Source organism: Apodemus sylvaticus, chromosome 19 (assembly GCF_947179515.1).
Source record: "Apodemus sylvaticus chromosome 19, mApoSyl1.1, whole genome shotgun sequence".
Lineage (NCBI taxonomy): Eukaryota > Metazoa > Chordata > Mammalia > Rodentia > Muridae > Apodemus > Apodemus sylvaticus.
Window position 1 is genome coordinate 37229816 of NC_067490.1, and position 18368 is coordinate 37248183.

The 18368-nt window shown below is 43.1% G+C and overlaps 1 protein-coding gene across 4 annotated transcripts in view; it reads right to left on the reverse strand.

The window, feature by feature from the left end:
* Positions 1 to 18368, reverse strand: part of Nt5dc1 (5'-nucleotidase domain containing 1) — a 113036-nt gene that overhangs the window by 26131 nt on the left and 68537 nt on the right. The window lies entirely within an intron of this gene.

The following is an 18368-nucleotide window of genomic DNA, read 5'->3' on the forward strand; positions in this document are numbered from 1 at the left end:
GAAAGTACAACTTGTGGAAGTAAATTGTGGGTTCTCGGGACCAAACTCAGGCTGTCAGGCTTGGCAGCAAGTGTCTACTATTATTAAACACCGAGCCATCTTACTGGCCCAACTTTTGACTTATCTGAAATGTTCTGGGGATGATTATACTTAAAATTTTATGCAAATTAGCATGATATCTTAGTTGTTCCAATTTGTTAGCTATAACTAGAGAATTCATGTGGGGGAAAAAGGCTGTCACAGGGTTCCTTCAGAAAAATTATTCATATGGATCTAATGAATAAGTCAAAGAGCCTCCTTTCCTATCCGTCTCCAAAGCTACTGTCTTAGACTTCTATTGCCGTGATTAAACATTATGACCAAAAGTTACTTGGGGAGGAAAGGGTTTATTTCTGTAGCTCATCTCCCCAGAGGGAGGGCAGTGAGGGCAGAAACTCAATGTAAGAAAGAACTTAGAGGCAGGAACTGAAGCAGAGGTCATGCAAGAAAAGTACAGTTCACAGGTTTCAAGTTTTCCCTGGTCTTTTTTTTTTCTTGGAAAGGAGGAGATGAAAGGCCAACCTTAAAAAGAACCTTTAGTCAAGGAAACGGAAAAATGAGAGGCTTCCCAGCCAAAGCAGCAGCATCTCCATGGGTAGTGTAAGAGGATGAACTCACCACTCTTCCCCCACCCCACAGGGACCCTAAGGAACGGGTTGGCAGACTGAGAAAGCAGAGTCCATGGGAGTCTAGTTTATCTCTCTAAAAAGGTCATTTGTCATATACTTGAGATCATTTGTCCTTATACCTCCAGAACCACCTGCCCAAGGGTGGCACTGCCCACAGTGCACTGGCCTTCCCACACCAACCATTAATCAGGAGAATGCTCCACACACTTGCCTACAAGCCAATCAGAGGGAGGCATTTTATTTATTTATTTATTTATTTTTGGTTTTTTCAAGACAGGGTTTCTCTGTATAGCCCTGGCTGTCCTGGAACTCACTCTGTAGACCAGGCTGGCCTCGAACTCAGAAATCCGCCTGCCTCTGCCGCCCAGAGTGCTGGGAGGCATTTTCTTAATTCAGGTTCCTTCTGCCCAGATGACTCTAGATTGTGTCAAGTTGACAAACAAAACAAAACAAAAACCTAACTGGCACAGCTATGAAAGGGTTACAAAAGTATACATGTGATTTATAAAAGCCCTAGGATTTCGGTGTCTAGGTAGAGTTATATATATATATTCATTTACCACAACCTCCGCAATACCTGAGTGCTTTGTGTGGCCTAAGCAAGCCACTGTTAGATCTGGAGTTTACGACCTGTTCCTCTCACAATAAGTTACTACAAAAGAACAGAGTCTGCTCTTCCTTCTGGTAGGGTTACTAAGTAGATATTGATATTCTTGAAAAAAAATACAAAATAAGGTTTAGATGGTCAAATTCTAAACACGGGTTCTCTAATAAGGACAGCGACAGTTGGAGGCACAGCAGAGCTGTACGATGGCACGGCCCCACGAGATGGCATCTGCACGAGCTGTCAGGTAAGGTAACTGGGTAAAAGTGCCTATGGATAGAGGGAATGGTAGGTAAAAACCTCAGCCACACGTGCACACCAGTGTGGGAACCGCCACTGTTTAGTAGTTTAGCTATGTAGAGCTTCCGCTTAGCTCAAGGTCTACAATGGAGGAAGATTGCAGTCAACGCCTCTGGGGTTGTAATCAACATTCTGAGGTTGCCAGTAACACTATTCAGACCCAAGCAGAGGAAGTCCCCACTCCCTGTTTCTCTCATTGAAAATACATATATATTTTTTTCATATAGTATGTTCTAACTACAGTCCTCCCCAGCTCCTCCCAGATCCTCTCCACGGTGTGTTCTAATTACAGTCCTCCCCAACTCCTCTCAGATCCTTCCCACTTTGCAATCCACACCATTTCTTTATTTCTCATTAGAACACGAAGAGGCATTTAAACAATACTAAAATAAATTAAAAAAAAACGAACAAACCAGAGTAGAACAAAACAAATGGAAAAAGAACCAATGAAAAAGCTCAAAAACCATGTAGAGACTCTGAGACACAGAGAGAGCCGACAAAACTAAATCAGAAACCGTAATACATACACAAAAGATTTGTTTGGTAAAGACAATCAAAATGCCCAGACAAAGCACCACGAGACAAAAATCCTCTAAAATCACCACTGAATTCGTTCTGAGTTGGCCATCTACTGCTGGGCATGGGTTCTGACTTTAAATGTGGTTTATAACTGAGAATCCATTGGAGAAAACTAAATTTTCCTTTGTGAGCTGTTATCAGTGAGGCTGGTGTCTCCTTGCTTCTCCAAACTGCAAGTCCACCTGACTTAGACCTGTGCATTCTGTCCCAGGCTGTGAATTCAGTGTGTGCCAGTCTGGTTGTGGCTACGAAGCCCTGTTTCCTTGGTGTCTTCTACCCGACGGGCTCTGACAATCTTCCGCCTCCTCTTCCAGAGTTCCCTGAGCCCCGAGAGGAAGGCACTGAATGGAGGCATCTCGTTTAGGATGGAGTGTTCTAATGTCTCTCACTCTCTGCAAACTGCCGAGCTGTGGGTCTCTGTATTGGTCCCCACTAACTTCAGGAGGAAGATTCTCTGATGATGTATGAACAAGGCAGCGGTCTGTGGGTACAGAAGAATGCTGTTAGGAGCTACTTTCTTGCTACATTCCTTTAGGAGAACAGTAGTATTTGGTTTTCTGCTAGGTCCACATCTAATCTCGAGTTCTTGGCCACCTGGGCAGTGTTGGGGATGGACTCCATCCCATGGGGCAGGCCTCAATTCCAATCAGATAGTGGCTGGCTACTCCCATAATTTTTGTGCCAGCATTGCACTAGCATATCTTGCAGGCAGGTCAGCATTATAGATTGCAGAGTATGAAGCTGAGTTAGTTTACCTTTCTCCTATAGTACTGTACAGAGTTCTGTGAACACTAGTCAGGAGGGGTGGATGCTTGGCTTCTCCACGTTCAGTGAGTAACGGAGGAGTTGTCTTCAGCAACTGGGCCTTACCGTTAGTTTTTGGAGAACAACCCATAGCCTTGGCAATTGTCTGGCTTGTTTGAGGGTTTCTGTGGCGCCTCTGTGGCCAGACACTCAGCAATCTTAGTGTATCCCTGACACACCTGGGTTATGGGTCTGAATTTGGATAACATTGCTCAGGAAGTAGTCAGTCAGGAAGATTACCATGGCAACACAAGAGTAAGAACATTGGATCAGAGAGCCCTTTAGATGATGCTCAGGACCAAAATGAAGAGAAGGAAAAGTTTGTTTTGTGGCAGGACATTTCAAATGTTTGGCACTGTCAGTATTAATGGAGACCGGATTGGTCTGTGCAAACTGACATGAGAGGCAGAGGGGGTGGTAAACTGGGGTCATCCACATGCACTTCACAAATTTGGGGGCACAGCACTTGTAGCAGCTATCACTTCCTGGGCACCAATGGGTGCCCCCCCCCAAACGTCCATCTGCACCAGAGCACATGCAGACTTGTGAGACAGGAAGGAACCTGTTTAGCTGCCTCTGCAATGATTCCCACCTGACCACTGTTCCACGGAAGCCCTTCCTTCCTATTCCTCCTCCTTTAACATGGTTCTTGGTTTGGTGCACAAGAACTTTCAGAGCGCAGACTTTCACATACCATTGGTTCTTGAAGTTAGAGGCAAGTAAGAATCTTCTAGACGGTTCACTCTCAGAGTTTGATTTACTTGGTCTAAGTCAATACGTTAAGAACTGCTACGTCAGAACGCACATAAACCCAGACAGCATGGGGAAGCCTCTTCCTAGTAAATGGGATCAGCTACGTGGGGCACTCAAGTAAGCACAGTCGATGTCATTCGGTGAGAGACGAGTCCACATCATTTAGTCTTCAAAATTAAACTCATTTTACAGATGAAGTTTATTACAAGAGGCACACACTATTTCTTTACCTACTTCCCTTGAGCATCTTCAATGGCTTCACAAATGTATTTTCTTATTAATAAGTTATCTGAGCTCAGTATTTATAAACTGACTTAAATGATACTGTTTTATGATAAACTGCTTTTCTACAGGTAATATATACGCCTTCATGTATAGACTATCAGGTACAATTGTCTCTGGCCTCACCTTTTTAATTCTGTATTCTATGGTTCAGAAGTAGTCCCATCAGTTTGCCACTTTCTCAAACATCTATAGGATTTAAAAAAGATAAGTCTAGTCCTGCCTTTGCTGCTGCCTTTAGAATTCTGATACATTTTATTTTCCTCTGTGGATGACATATTTTCAGGTTCACTTGATATTCTTGGTATTAAAAGAATAGCAGGACCTACACAGTAAGACAATTGTAAGCCCAGGGCTAAAACCAAAACAAAAAAAAAAACCCTAGCTGGTTATGTAAATGAAGACGATATTCAATTAAAAAAAAAAACAGCTGGCAAAATTTTCTCTTGTTAATGTCAGAGGAAGCAGAAAGCCCTAGACAGCCTATATTGGTGTCATTAGAAGGATCTAGAAAACTAGAAGGATTGAATGCTATGAATAAAGTCTATCCTGCTTAAATACTACCTTAAATATTACCTGTGTAAGAAATGGGATCTCTACATCCCTCCCCCCCCCCAAACAATGGTCTAAGGATGCCTACAGATGAAAATTGGGTCAGGTTTTAGGGACTGGGTTCAAGAGCTCTATGGGTTTCATGCCAAACAGTTTTGTTTTTTATGTGCCAGACACATAAATTACCCTGGAGGGTGTTGTTTTCAACAGACTCTGGTCACTGACTGATTAGCCTAATTTGAAACCTACCAAGTCCTTCAGAAGAAAGGATCTGGAAGAAAACAGGTGAACTGTTAACAGAGTGCCTCCCAGCACGATGAATTTGAAGGTGCTTATTCTATTCCCTAAAAAAAAAAGTTCAAGTTGACTTCTTCTTGTCCATAGTGGTGTCAGGGTTTGTTAACTGTTTATAGGATGAATCAGCAGGTAGGGCAGTCTCTGGGTGGCCTTTACTTCAGTCTCTGTTCCACACATTGTCTCCCTTATTGCTCCTGTGAAGATTTTGTTCCCTTTCTTAGAGGAACCAAAGCATCCTCACTTAAGTCCTCCTCCTTCTTGATCTTCCTGTGCTGGGTGAATTGTAACTTGTTTATTTTGAGCTTTTGGGCTAACATCTGCTTCTATTAGTGAGTGCATAGCATGTGTGTTCTTTTGTGATTGGGTTGCCTCGCTCAGGATGACACTTTCTAGCTCCATCCATTTGCCTAAGAATTTCATGAATCCATTGTTTTTAATAGCTGAGTAGTACTCCATTGTGTATATATAGCACAGTTTCTGTATCCATTCCTCTGTTGAGAGACATCTGGGTTCTTTCCATCTTCTGGCTATTATAAATAAGGCAGCTATGAACACAGTGGAACATGTGTCCTTATTACATGTAGGAGCACTGTTTTTATAACCTGAGTTTTCTTCTGTAGTCTGTGGCCTGCCAGGATACCATGGCAGCCTCATAGTCTCCACACGTCGAGAACTGAAGCTCCCAGAGGACATAAATAACAAAGATGGACCCACAAGGGGCATCTAGTCCACACTCTCCACCCTCCACATGTGAAGCACAGAGCAGAGAACATAGGGTTACGGGGCAAGCAGTTCTCTCCTTTACAAACATAGTAGTTTTCTTTGCCTTACCATTCACCATAGCTTGGAGTGTCCGTCAGGCCTCAGATAGAAACATCGGGAACCTGGAGAGAAGGGCTCACAGGTGAGCACTGGCTTCCTAAGAACAGCCTGCTGTAGGCAGGGCTTCTGGTTTCAGCCTGTCTTCCCATCCTAGTCCTCATTTTGAGTCCCTGGATCAATTCCTTTTACCTTTTCTACACCGATACCTTCCAATTTCCAATCTAACAATACTCCAGGGTTTCTTTATTTATTTTCCTGTACAATTCATAAACTGAACAACAGATTTTCTCTTCTCATTTATGATCCATGAACAAATGCACACAGAGCACACGTACATGTGTGAGCATGCATGCACGCACGCACGTGTACGCACACACACACACACACACACACACACACTGTATGGTGCAGTTATTCCATTTTTTAGGTAGAGACTACATGTAAAACTACATGCAAGTGATGGTCATGAAGCAGCTTGATTATCCTACACATCTACTGGGTGGACAAACTGCTGTACAGGGATTAAAAATACAGAAAAAACAATGTTGCGGAAATCCCACATAGATGAAAAAACAGGTAAGATTAGCCTGTGGTGTTAGACGTCTCTCTAGGGAAAATCTTCAGAAGGAGCATGCCTGGACTTCAGGGAACAATGAAGATACCACCATTACCAAGGGAGTTTAACAAGTGCAGTAAGAGAGAGCTGACTTGATCAGAGAGAGTTTCATGATCAGCAGAGTGATTTGAGCATAAGACCAAAACCAAATGCTAAACCACTTATGAAAGGTTCAAATGGACAGAATCAATAAGCCAAGTGACATAATCCATGGAACACTGCCAATTTGTTCATATAGACATGACCATTCCTGATTTCAAACCTGAGAAGTTTTGAAATTTTATAATCTATGCAATAAAGTTGTGTATTAAACAATGACAGCCGTGCATGTGTTAAGACAGCACAAGCACAAGTCATGTTCAGAGACACAGGCTCCTTAGCACACGGGTTCCTTTTCCTCTGCCATGTTGTCTGGGTAGTACCTGCTACCACTGCACTGTCCTCGGCCCAGGAGGATGTTCTTGATAAAGGAAGTAAATCACTGACAACCGTCACCCTTCCTGGTTTCTTCTACAGAGTCCCCAAATCTATTAATCTAATTTAACAGTGATGGAAACAGCTGTTATTGTTTTAAGAGTTGAATGTTTATCTTTGAAGTATTTATGAATTCGTAAATCACACTTCCCCTTTCCCAGACCATAATCTCGGAATTCCATTCTTAGCCTAGTGGAAATATCACGAGGCTGGATTTTCGTCTGGCTCTATAAATAGCTATCAACCTGGATTTAAAGTGTCGCTGGGCTTTTCAGGCACTGGATAACAGATTTGTATCTGTAAAAGAAAACAGTTCTTTGTGTTTAGAATTAAAGAAATTACCTTTTGCCAATAATAATTTTCTAAAGGTTCATACGCTTGAAGGTAGAATTAAGAACATATGAGCTCTCATCTCTGTCCTGCAAGTGTGAGAACTAAGCTCAGCCAACCACTTCTTTTCAAAAACGCATTCTTTCCCAATTTTACATAAGTTCACGCAGACACATATTCTGACCATATTCCCTCACTATCATCCTACAAATTCCACTGCTTAGTCATGAGCTCAAAACTTCTTTGTTTCAAAGAGAAATGGATCAAGTTTAAACCATTGTTCCTCTAGTTTAAAACAAGTCTGTTCCTCTAAGTATATCAATTAAGGTCTCAATAGGGTCTCAAAAAAAAAAAAAAAAAACAAACAAAAAATGTTTTTTTTCTAAGAGATGAATGGCATGTATAGACTATGTAGAGAACTGACTACAGGAACCTGCATTATGATGGAAGATTCTTAAGTTGTCTAGGTCTGGGCTCTAGGAGGCCGTTCACCAAAGGTGGCTACTTAAAATTAGGTCAAAGAAAATAAAATTGAAAGTCGGTTCCTGCAGCAGCTTAGCCGTATTTCAAGGGCTTGAAAACCACATGTGGCTTCATGGCTACCACACTGGGCGGCACAGATATGCGCCATTTCATAGTGGCAGGAAGCTGCGATGGCTGGGCCTCCCCTGGGTGTAAGTTAACTCCAGTTCACGGTGCCTGAAATGACCAGTTGTGGCTGCATACAACTGTGGATCAGGAAAATAAATCAACACGATTTGGTTCAGAAATAAAGCATTTTTTTTTTTTAAAATAGAAGGAATAATTATAAACCCGAAACTATTTCAATGTTTCAGGGCAGGTTAGTAGGAGCTGTTCCAAGACTGGTGGCTTTGCCTTCACACCTGCGCCTCAAGCAGACCTGCTTACCTTCCTAACCTCAACTCCACACCTCCGCTAGGAGCAGCCACGGTACCTTCTCTCCATCAAGGGTAAAAATTCTAGAGAGCACGTGTGCATTAAATGACAATCCTCAGTTATCATCACGATAGTGCATCTTGTCAACTTGACAGGATTTAGAGTCGCAGTGGAAACCAACCTCTGGGTGAGTGTATGTGGGAATTTCTAGATTCCGTTAGTTGAAGTGGGAAGACTTCTCCTAAATGCGGGCAGTATTCTTACTCAGGCTGGGGTCCTAGACTAAATATAAAAGAAGGGGCTAGTGGAGTTCAAACATCTTTATTCACTGATTCTTGAGGGTGGCTGGCTGTGTGCGACCATCATCTCCCTCATTCTCCTGGCTTTCCCACTACAGTGCACACACCTTTGAAGGGTGAGCGAAGACACTGACTTAAGTGCCTTTCGTCAGGTATGTCCTCGCACAATGACATAGCAACTGACATAGGGAGCCACCCTGATTCTGCAACCATTCCCCTAACTGTGCTGTTCAGAGCTCAAAGGCCTGTGGGATGATCCCAGAAGGCACTGGCTAACTGCTTGCCACTGTGCTACGTATAGTAAACTAAATCTGGATCCGCTGCCACAAAGTTCAGAGCCGCACTTTATGTAGTACTCTGTGCCTAGAACATGCAGATGATGCTGTTTCCACAAACACATACGCGAAAATAACGGTTTTAGACATTTAGGGATTACAGCTAGAGCTGGAAAGGTGAAAGAATCATGGAAGTAACTAATTCTAGTGATCTACATTCAGGTTTTCATCCTCTAACATACTGCCCTCCAAGGATTTCGTATTGGTGACCCACGGAGAAGGTGAAGGGCCCCCCTATTACCTTCCTGCCCTGCCCACATTACTCGGGTCACTTCCTAGGTGGGCTGTATCTCATAGTCCAGCCATCGAAGGGAGCCGTCAACAGTGCCCCCCAATTTTATTCACTTCACTTTAGAAACAAATAAACCAAACGGTTAGCGCAAGAGTATTTCTGATCAGGGATCAGGTGAGGGGAAGCAGGGGAGCCCTGTGGACATCCTCAAAAGTCAGAGGGGCAAGAAGGTGAAGAGCCTTGGCCTCTTCAGTTAGAAACCAAAACCCATTCCAAACTGGAGAGGAGAAATGTAATGGGAATGGTATGGACCTGATGCTCCCAGGAACTTCAGATTGGGTTAACTTCACATATGGCCTTGAAAACTAAAGAAACTGCACGCCAGAGCCTGACAATGCCTTCCAGGATAAGATAACCGTTACATATAGTCTTGTTTTGAGTGTATTTCCTTATATCTTAATAAGCATTTCATTTTAGAGTAGTTTTATATTTACAGAGAAAAGACAAAAATTGCACATTTCCATATATTTCATAACTCAGTTTTCTCTCAATAACTTACAATATTATGGTAGACTTATGACAGTTAATGAAATAACAAGAACACATTATAAAGTCTACACCTTATGATGTTCTCTTCATTATTACCCAGTCTGCCTTTTATGGTCCACGAGCTCATGGTGCCGTTAGTTTTGTGGTGCTTTGAACAACATATCCTACAGGCTTGTACTGAGCACCTAGTCCGCTGTTGGTGGTGCTGTTTGGCGGTGTTGTTGTAGCCTTGGTGGAATAAGTGCATTATTGGGTGCAGGCTTTGAGGGTTTTGGTGTCTCTACTTTGTGGTTTCAATTGAAGATATGATCTGTCAGCTTCCTGCTTTGTAAGCATGGGGCCATGCCTCTCCTGCCATTATAAACTCTCCATCTGAAACAATACGGGCCATGTTAACACTCCCCATGAGTTGCCTTAGTCATATTCTATCACAGCAACGGAGAGTCACTAATATAATGATCATGTCACCTAAGATATTTTTTTGTTAACGTTGACAGCTCTGAGGCATCCTGGTGAGGTATTATGGAAGGCAGCTACAGTTAGGCATTTTGTGGAGTATCCCTTGGGTGGGGTTTGCCTAGTGTTTGGTGCACATACTATTAACAGGATTCACTGCTGGTGCTTATGAGAATTCTCCACCATGCAGTTACACACCTCCTACCCCTTTCTACACCATACTCCTTGTAACAAGGTTGTGACACACAGCTTGTACTTTTAAAGTGGGGGGTTATGCTCCACCTCTTGAGGGTAAAATGTTCACAATGAATACTTTAAATTCTTTGTATTGAAATTCTTTGTATTGACAATTTATTGTTTATTTGTATAATCATTTTTATATCAAACTCACTGTTTTGTTTATACTTTGGGCTATAGTCCAATTCAACCTAATTTTGTTCTTAAATTGTTCCAGCCGTGGGCACTGAGAGCTGTCATTCCCATGTTACCCTCACATGCTCCATAATTACATTTTAAAAAATGTGTGTGTGTAATTTTTAGCACTTCTTTTTGTTTTGTTTTGTTTTGTTGTTGTCCCCCCCCCCCTTCCCAGGCAAGGTTTCTCTGTATAGCCCTGGCTGTCCTGGAACTCACTCTGTAGACCAGGCTGGCCTCAAACTCAGAAATCCGCCTGCTTCTGCCTCCTAGAGTGCTGGGATTACAGGCGTGCGCCACCACTGCACTTCTTTAGTTGCCAGTACTACAAGATGCTCTGGCCGACCTGTGCATTTTATCCCCCAGGCCTCAATCAGGCATTTCTGGAAGAAGCTGGCTCTTTTTCTGGCGTCTGATGATGCAACACACACATTCTCTTACACATGCTCATGAAGTGGGGTAAAGCAAGGCTCACAGTGGTTGAGGATGTCCCTTATGGAGGCTAACGGTACACTTCCGAAGAGAGTGCCGTGTTGGTTCCAACATCTGGTGGCTCAGATAGACACAGCACTGAAGACCAGATTAGCAATTTGGAGGAAAATGGAGAAAGGAACAAAGTTCTTTCAAGAAACAGTCCTCTCAGGAAGGAAACCTCCCCAGGTATGTCACAGGCTGGCTTCTTGTCTGTCTACAGAGACAACGACAGGCTTTGTCTCCTAGGGAAAGAGCTCGTTAGCTATACTCCAGCAGTGCTTCTCAATGGGGGTGGAGTCTATCTTTCCAGCCCCTACTCCTCAAGGTACATTTGGTAATACCCGGGGACACTTCTGTTGGGTAAAGTTACTGCTACTGACATCTGGAAGCCAGAACCCAACCTACTGCTAAATGTCCTACAATGATACAGAACATTGCTTACAACAGAGATAAACCTACAATATATAGACCATTTCTTACAAAGGATTAGCTAGTTCCAAATGTTAAGTGGTACGTTAGCCAGAGGAATGACTGCCAGGAAAATTTCACCTATTTTATGCCACTTTTATTCTTGCCTAATTATTCTTCAGTTGTTGGCTTATGGAGAACAAATCTAGAATGACTGTCTCTGTGCGTGACTTCAGGAGTCAGTCTGTCAAAACCAAGAAACCACTATGGTTAAACTATGTGGTTCTTGGTGGACGGGGTTCTCTGAGGACTCTTATGTACTAGACAGACAGAAGGAAGGAAGGATGCTCTTTAATATCATCTGCCTAGGTCTAGCAGGTCACGGGCAACAGCATAACTTCCCTCAGGTATGGACAGTTCCAGCGAATGGTCTTGCAAACGGGAGGAACTTATACCCGTGTACCCGCCATCCGTGACTGAGCACGATTGCCAGCTGACATCTTGTGGTTGAGAATGAGCAGGCACACAAGGTGGCCGGAAAACCCGCCAGTGAATGAGTGAACCTTACTCAAGAGATGGATGTTAGCCAGAAACTGTTGTTCACTACTTGGTGACTTCAATTTGGAGAGGAAGTCAGTGACCAAATCCCTGTTTGTTGATGTAGTCACTGGCCACCCAGAAGTAGGACAGGAGAAAGGAACCCTTCTGTGTACTGGGATCTCTCTTGGAAGCTTTAGAAAAAGCTTGTTCTCTCCTGGTACTAATAAGCTAATGAGGGTCATTCTCTGAACAAAGGTGTTAACTGTCATTGCCTTGTATGAAAAAGTTCGGAGACTGAAAGGCAGCAGTATTATCTGGGGTGAATCTACTTGTAGAGCTTCTGATGCAGTTGACCTGGGAATGCAGGAACACAACGCTGCACAATGTCCAGCACACAACTGTGCATCAGTGTCAGTGCTACCACACAAAGGCTTACTTAGTAGTACTTCCATGTGTCCAACTCTGCTAACTGCTTTACATGTTATATCACTGAATCTTCAAAACTACGAGATAAACACCATTGTCAGGCCAGTTTTCAAGGTAGATTCACAATGACTGTGCCAAGGGCCAATAAGAAGCAATTTTTAAAAGTAGTAGAGCTGACATTTTAGTATATCTACCAATATCATTTAATGACTTGGATTATATTTATTACTGTATTAGACTGTTCTAAGGCCCTATTACAGCCCCTAGAGATATTAACCACTAACCTGAAGATATCTGGCTGTTAGTCCTTAAGCCTTGAGTTGTAGATAGTAAGGCGCATGACTTAAAAGCTCTTCCACAATGGCACAACCCTGTAGCTTTTCAAACCAGACAGGATGCTAGTTAAGAGATCCAGAAGGAAAGCAAGGCCTTGCTGTGGGGTTTCGAAAATGTTCAATTGTTTCACATGGCTTCCAACAAATTGTCACTACTGTCTGATTCAGCACTGGGGTGACATCTACACTGAATTCACACAAAGCCCATCAGTGGCCCCAAGCCCATGGAGTCTGTGTCTGCTCCAGCCCCAGCAAGGAAGTAAGAGGCAGGGGAGGTGAGGATGACAGCCCCTCATGCCAACAATCTGGAGATGACAAGACAGGGTAGGCAGACAATAAGTATCTGTTGATGGCTTTTTGCTATCAATACCCAAGATGTACTTACATCAAAGTCAAGTATGCACAGCAATAATTATTCTAAGGATGCAAAGTGGGCCACTGTGAAGAACGACCACCTCCATCTCGGCTCCTCCTCTCACTGGGAGTCACTCAGCACACCACCGTTCAGAGTCACCTATTTTATTTTTCTAGAGACTATTTTTATTTAATGTGTGTATGTGTGTGTGTGACATAGATGATGGGTGTCCAGGAGAGCCAGGAGAGGGTGCTAGATCCCCTGGAGCTGGAATTAGAGTTGCGAGCTGCCACGTGGGTGCTACGAGCTGAACCGGGGTCTTCTGCAGAGCAGTAAGTGCTCTAGCCCTTTGATTGATTGATTTATTGATTGATTATTTATTTATTTTAAACACAACACAATTCTAAATAATGTAATAATATTAAAACTCCTTAGTTCATATGCTATGGACAAAATCAACTGACTTCCACCAAGAGATGAAAATGCAATAACCCACCATTATACTTTGTTTTCCCCCCCCCCCCTTCATAATGTTCATGGTTATAAGTTTGTTATTTTACTGTTCACTATTAACTTTAAATAATAGACTTCAAGATCTATTTGTAATTCCATGAATTTTAACTCTTCAAAAGATAACCTAAGCCTTTAGTGATTTGCTCACTAACTCTCTCTAGGTATGAACACTAGTCTCAACTTATCTTCATATGCTCTGTCTATAACTTGTTTCTAAAAACTAAAATCCTGTCTAAAACAAGAGCATTTGGATTACTGTCGGATCCCTGTACTGAACTAGTGTTTATGACAACGTGACTCTTCTTTATTGTAACAAGTTAAGAGTGTCCTGAGTGTCCTAGAATTGTATTTCTTACTCAAGAATCCATTTTTACAACTTCCCTAGTTCTTATTAGGACCGCTTAGTTATGGAAAACAGCATGTTACTAAGTGAAGCCAAATAGATTGTTTTCTTATAAAAAGACTTGTGTATGCCTGCGTGTGTATATGTGCACCAGGCATATAGAGATGCCAGAAGAAGGCACTAGACCCCTAGAAAGATATGGGCTGCCTTGAACTGTCATGTGGGCATCAAACCAGGAAGAGTAGCAAGTGTTCTTGAACTGAGCCATCTTTCCAGCCATAGATTAAGTTTTCTTTCTTTCCTTCCTTCCTTGCTTCCTTCCCTCTTCCTTCCTTCCTTCCTTCCTTCCTTCCTTTCTTTCTTTCGTAGATAGTTGTGGTGTTTTGTTTTCTCAAGATTCCAGCCATCCCCAAGTCCTTCATCCCACTGTCTTCCTCACGTACCACTCCCTTAGTGATGTTTCCCTGCTTCCCTCAGCTTCCACATTGACTAGCAAACCAATTTATTTCAAAATAAGGATTAACAAAAACTTAGCTCCTTTCATCTTGCGAAAATAGTATTGTCTTTCAAGGGAAAAGACAGCATTTCACAACACCATAAAATAAAAATTAGGCAGATAATTCAAAAAGTACTCTTCTAGCTCACGGAGTATTGGCTTCCCAGTGTAGAAAAATGTGTGGACAGGACGAGTGGGAAAAGAACACATGCTAAATGCACTACACACAACACACATTCTGTTACTCATTGAATCAGTTTTAAAACTCCCTGAAGGGCAAATGCGCATGTACTGTACAGCACACAGTACGAGTTCACTGTACTTCCTCTGACCTCCAACTGGCGAGCATTCTGCTCTTACCTAAGTGCTGTCTGTATTCCGACATGTCCCCTCCCTTCTGCCTGTGGATGGATTTTTGTACCCATCTGTAGGACAGTGAAAGGCAGCCTGGTGCCTGGTTGAGCTAAGTTTAGAAACCCAGGTGACCCTGAAGGGACGCAGACGTTCCCTGACTCGAAGCCACAGCCCTCCCCATAGATTTGTGGCCATCAGTCATGTAAGGGCAATGACCCAAGTCCTTACCCTCCTTATTTTGAGGACGTGACCTGTGGTCACGTAACCTCAAGACAGATCTCCATTTTAATGAGGCACCTAAAGGTGTGGAAGCTTAACCAATAAACTCCCCTTCCCAGACACACTTCCCTGCAAAAGGTATTTAACCTCAGGCACCTAAGAACTGGGGTACGGTTTTACTTATCTGTTTCCAGCCATTACAATAAATGCCTTAAAACTATGAACTGTCTATTTTCATCTGGATCCACAGTGGGTTGTCATAGAGAAGGCCTTCAGCTTGAAAGGATAGAAAACACAGCCTAACTCTCTAATGACCCCAAGAAGTCAGAAGTTTAAAATGCTATCTCGCTGCAAAGATGCTTTAACTCCAGCCTTCTAAGGAGCCCCAAACACTTCATATTCCTTGAACCCGCTTTGTTAGAAACTAGGTGAAAGATCGAATTCCAGAGCCCACCCTTTGTTAAGAGCTAGGCAAAAAGGCCTTGAATAGGTGATCCTGGCCCCATAAGGTAACTGGAAATGAGCTAATTATCTGCTTATCTTGCTTCTGTAAACTGCTTACCCCATTACCCCCACCCAGGAGTTCTCGCAGCTGTAGACCTCCAAGAAAATAGGAAACTAATTGATCCACAGAGCACGGGCTCCGATAATTTAAACTGATTGGCCTAAAAACCATGGAGTGGTACAAACTATTGGCTCGTACTACGTGGGCGCAGGCTCTTGATGCTAAGGAATGATTGGTTTGTGATTCGCTGGCTTTGTTTTAAACTTATAAAAGCTGTCCCAATTCTGTACTCAGGGTTCCACAGTCCTCTACCCCTGCGCAGTGTATGACTGTGGACCCCAGAGCCTCTGGAATAAAAATCCTTCTGCTATTGCATCAAGACTGTTTCTCGAGAGTAAAATGGGTGTCGCCTTCGGAGGCGTGGGGTGCTGGGGCGCCCTCCGTTTTGGGGGGTCTTACAAGCTCAGGTGCATCTAATCTCCTGTACAAGGCTTCTCTGTACTCCCAGCCATGACCACCAAGCCAAAAATTATCCCCTTGGGACCCAACAAGAGCTCCCCTCTTACCCAGATCTGGCCCAGGCCAGATCCAGTCCGCAGGCCCCTACTCCAGCTCTTCCATGGCTCCCAGGGGCGCTTGGGTGCCTGAGAACCAGACGGCCTGGCCTCCCTGCAGTACCCCCTGCCCACTCCAGCTGTACCTGGGACCTCAGCCTGCGCTCCCCACCCCCAGAGGGGTGTCCTGTGGCTTCCCATAGCCCCACACCCACTCCAGCCAGTGCAGGAGTGGGGTAAGTGCAGTCAAAACTCCCACATCCTGCCTCCCCAAGGACTGGGTCCTGTGTCTGACCCTACAGGACACCATCTAACCCTACACCTATGTCCCGCTAAGGACACAGTTCTATTAAAATCATTTTCTTCACCCGTAGAACATCCTACCATAGCCAACCCTAAATATTTATCCTCCTCTGATAGGTGAGAGCCTTTTAAAGGAGAGAAAACCCGTCTGCACCTCTGGCTGAAACATCCGAGCTCTACTTCAGCAGCAAGAACTTCAGTGTCAGACAGAACTCCTACTTGTGACCATCCATTCCTCTTTAATGCACAAAGATCTCAGTTATAGGCAAAGGCTGCTTAGAAATAAGAGAAACATGCACGAAGAGCATCAGCATGAAATACTGCTAAGCAATGGAAAAAGCAAAACTCAAGCCTATACTGACCCCATGCACCTCACAACCTGGACGGCAAGCTCACCAGCACTGAACATGAGGGACATAGCTACACTTACACAAACTAATAATAATCCTTACAATAAGTGCAGAAAGTTCAAACTTACAGAGGCAGAGCATTTACAATATACTCATGTAAGGTATTTCTCAAGAATGGTAATTTTTAAAACCTGGCCAAAGTTCATAGGGGAAATGTCTTCTCCATGGCCCCTGGCCTATACCCTGTTTCACTGTGCACTTGTAGTTGGGCTGGGGACATAGATCAGCAGGGAAAGTGCTGACTAGCACTGTTCACAAAGACCTGAGTTTGAATACCCAGGACCAAGGCACATGGTGGCACACGGGTGACCCTGCCACTGGTTGATGGGGCGGGATACATCGGAACACGCGGAAATGGTGGATTACTGAAATTCACTGGCCAGGCAGCCTAGCCAATCAGTAAACTCCAAGTTCAGTGAGAACTCCTGTCTAAAACATGGAGACCCAGGGAGCAGAGGATGACTCTGTAGGACCACCTCTGGCCTCTACATGCATATATGCACAAGAATAAGTACACAACACACACACACACACACACAATTGTGATGATGTGCAAAATTACTAACACTGCTGTAATTGAGAATATACAGAGCCACAACATCGAGGATTTATAGAATCTGTTCTAATCATAGTAATGTTGTTCTAACCTGGCAAAGAAGGTTTGTGTTTTACTTACCTGTCACTACTATAACACAGACACTGTACTTAAAACCCACCAATTTACATTCCCTTTGGTAGTTCAAAGGTTTCCTTTACTCCACCTGCTCAACAAACAATGTGCTGGGCTCTCTAAGGTGTTGTAAACAAACGAGATGTTAATGAACCATTTCCTTACTTTTCAGGAACATAAACACATGCAGACTCCCCTTTCATGCGGTCTGACTGACTTACAGAATTCCTTCCCCATCCCACTGTCAGTCAGTCAGTCAGTCAGTCACCTGTCTGTCTAAAACTATCATCTATATTTATCTGTATCTTTCTATCATCCATCTATCTATTTTTTTCCAAATGGAGAAACTGAGTTTCACTGATTGTCAATTTGTCCACTTTTCCTTAAAGATCAATCAATACTCCTTGGCACTAAAGAAAAGAAGAACTGTTACGTTCATTTTTCTTCTCAGCTTTACTGAGTTGTCTTCCTGCTTAAGCCTATAATGTGAGGATGTTTTCTTTTTGGTATGTAGAAGAGGGATGGAGTTTTAAAGCTAATGTGTACACACTCAACTCTCCAGGCACAGTTTACAGAGCCACCTGCTCACTGATCTGTGATGTCACCCTGGCTCGTGCCACTAGCCCGGACCCCACAGGTTGCAGCAAGCTTTCTCTGGGCCCCTGGCCTACCACTCTGTCTAATTCTCCTAGTCTTAATCGCTGTAACTAAGAGTTCCTCACCTCGAAGAATAGACTCTCTAACTCGCCTTCTCTTCAGAAGCATCTGGCTTTTCATGTTTTGGCATCAGATCTAGTTCGACAAAGAAATCTGTTAAACCTTTGAGTAAAGGTGTGCTGAACACGTGTCATTATCTTGAAGAAAAGACATCAGTAGATATTGAACTTTGTTCTATAAATATGATAGACCTGCCCACTTATTTATTGAGTTTATATTATTGAGTTTCTCTCAATATCCTGTACTTTTCCACACCGATACATTTTTTAATTAAATGTCCTTAACTACTTGATATTTTGTGATACTACTACAAATGGTACTTAAATTTTGCTTCTACTTGATTTTGAATGTGCTCAAATTATATATCAGAGCTTTTACTTCTATAAATTTTTGAATAAACTTTAGCCAATTAAGTTTATGGGTACTGGGAAACACAGGCTTCTTAAATGTGCAATGTTTAAAAAGTAGATGAAACTGGCCATG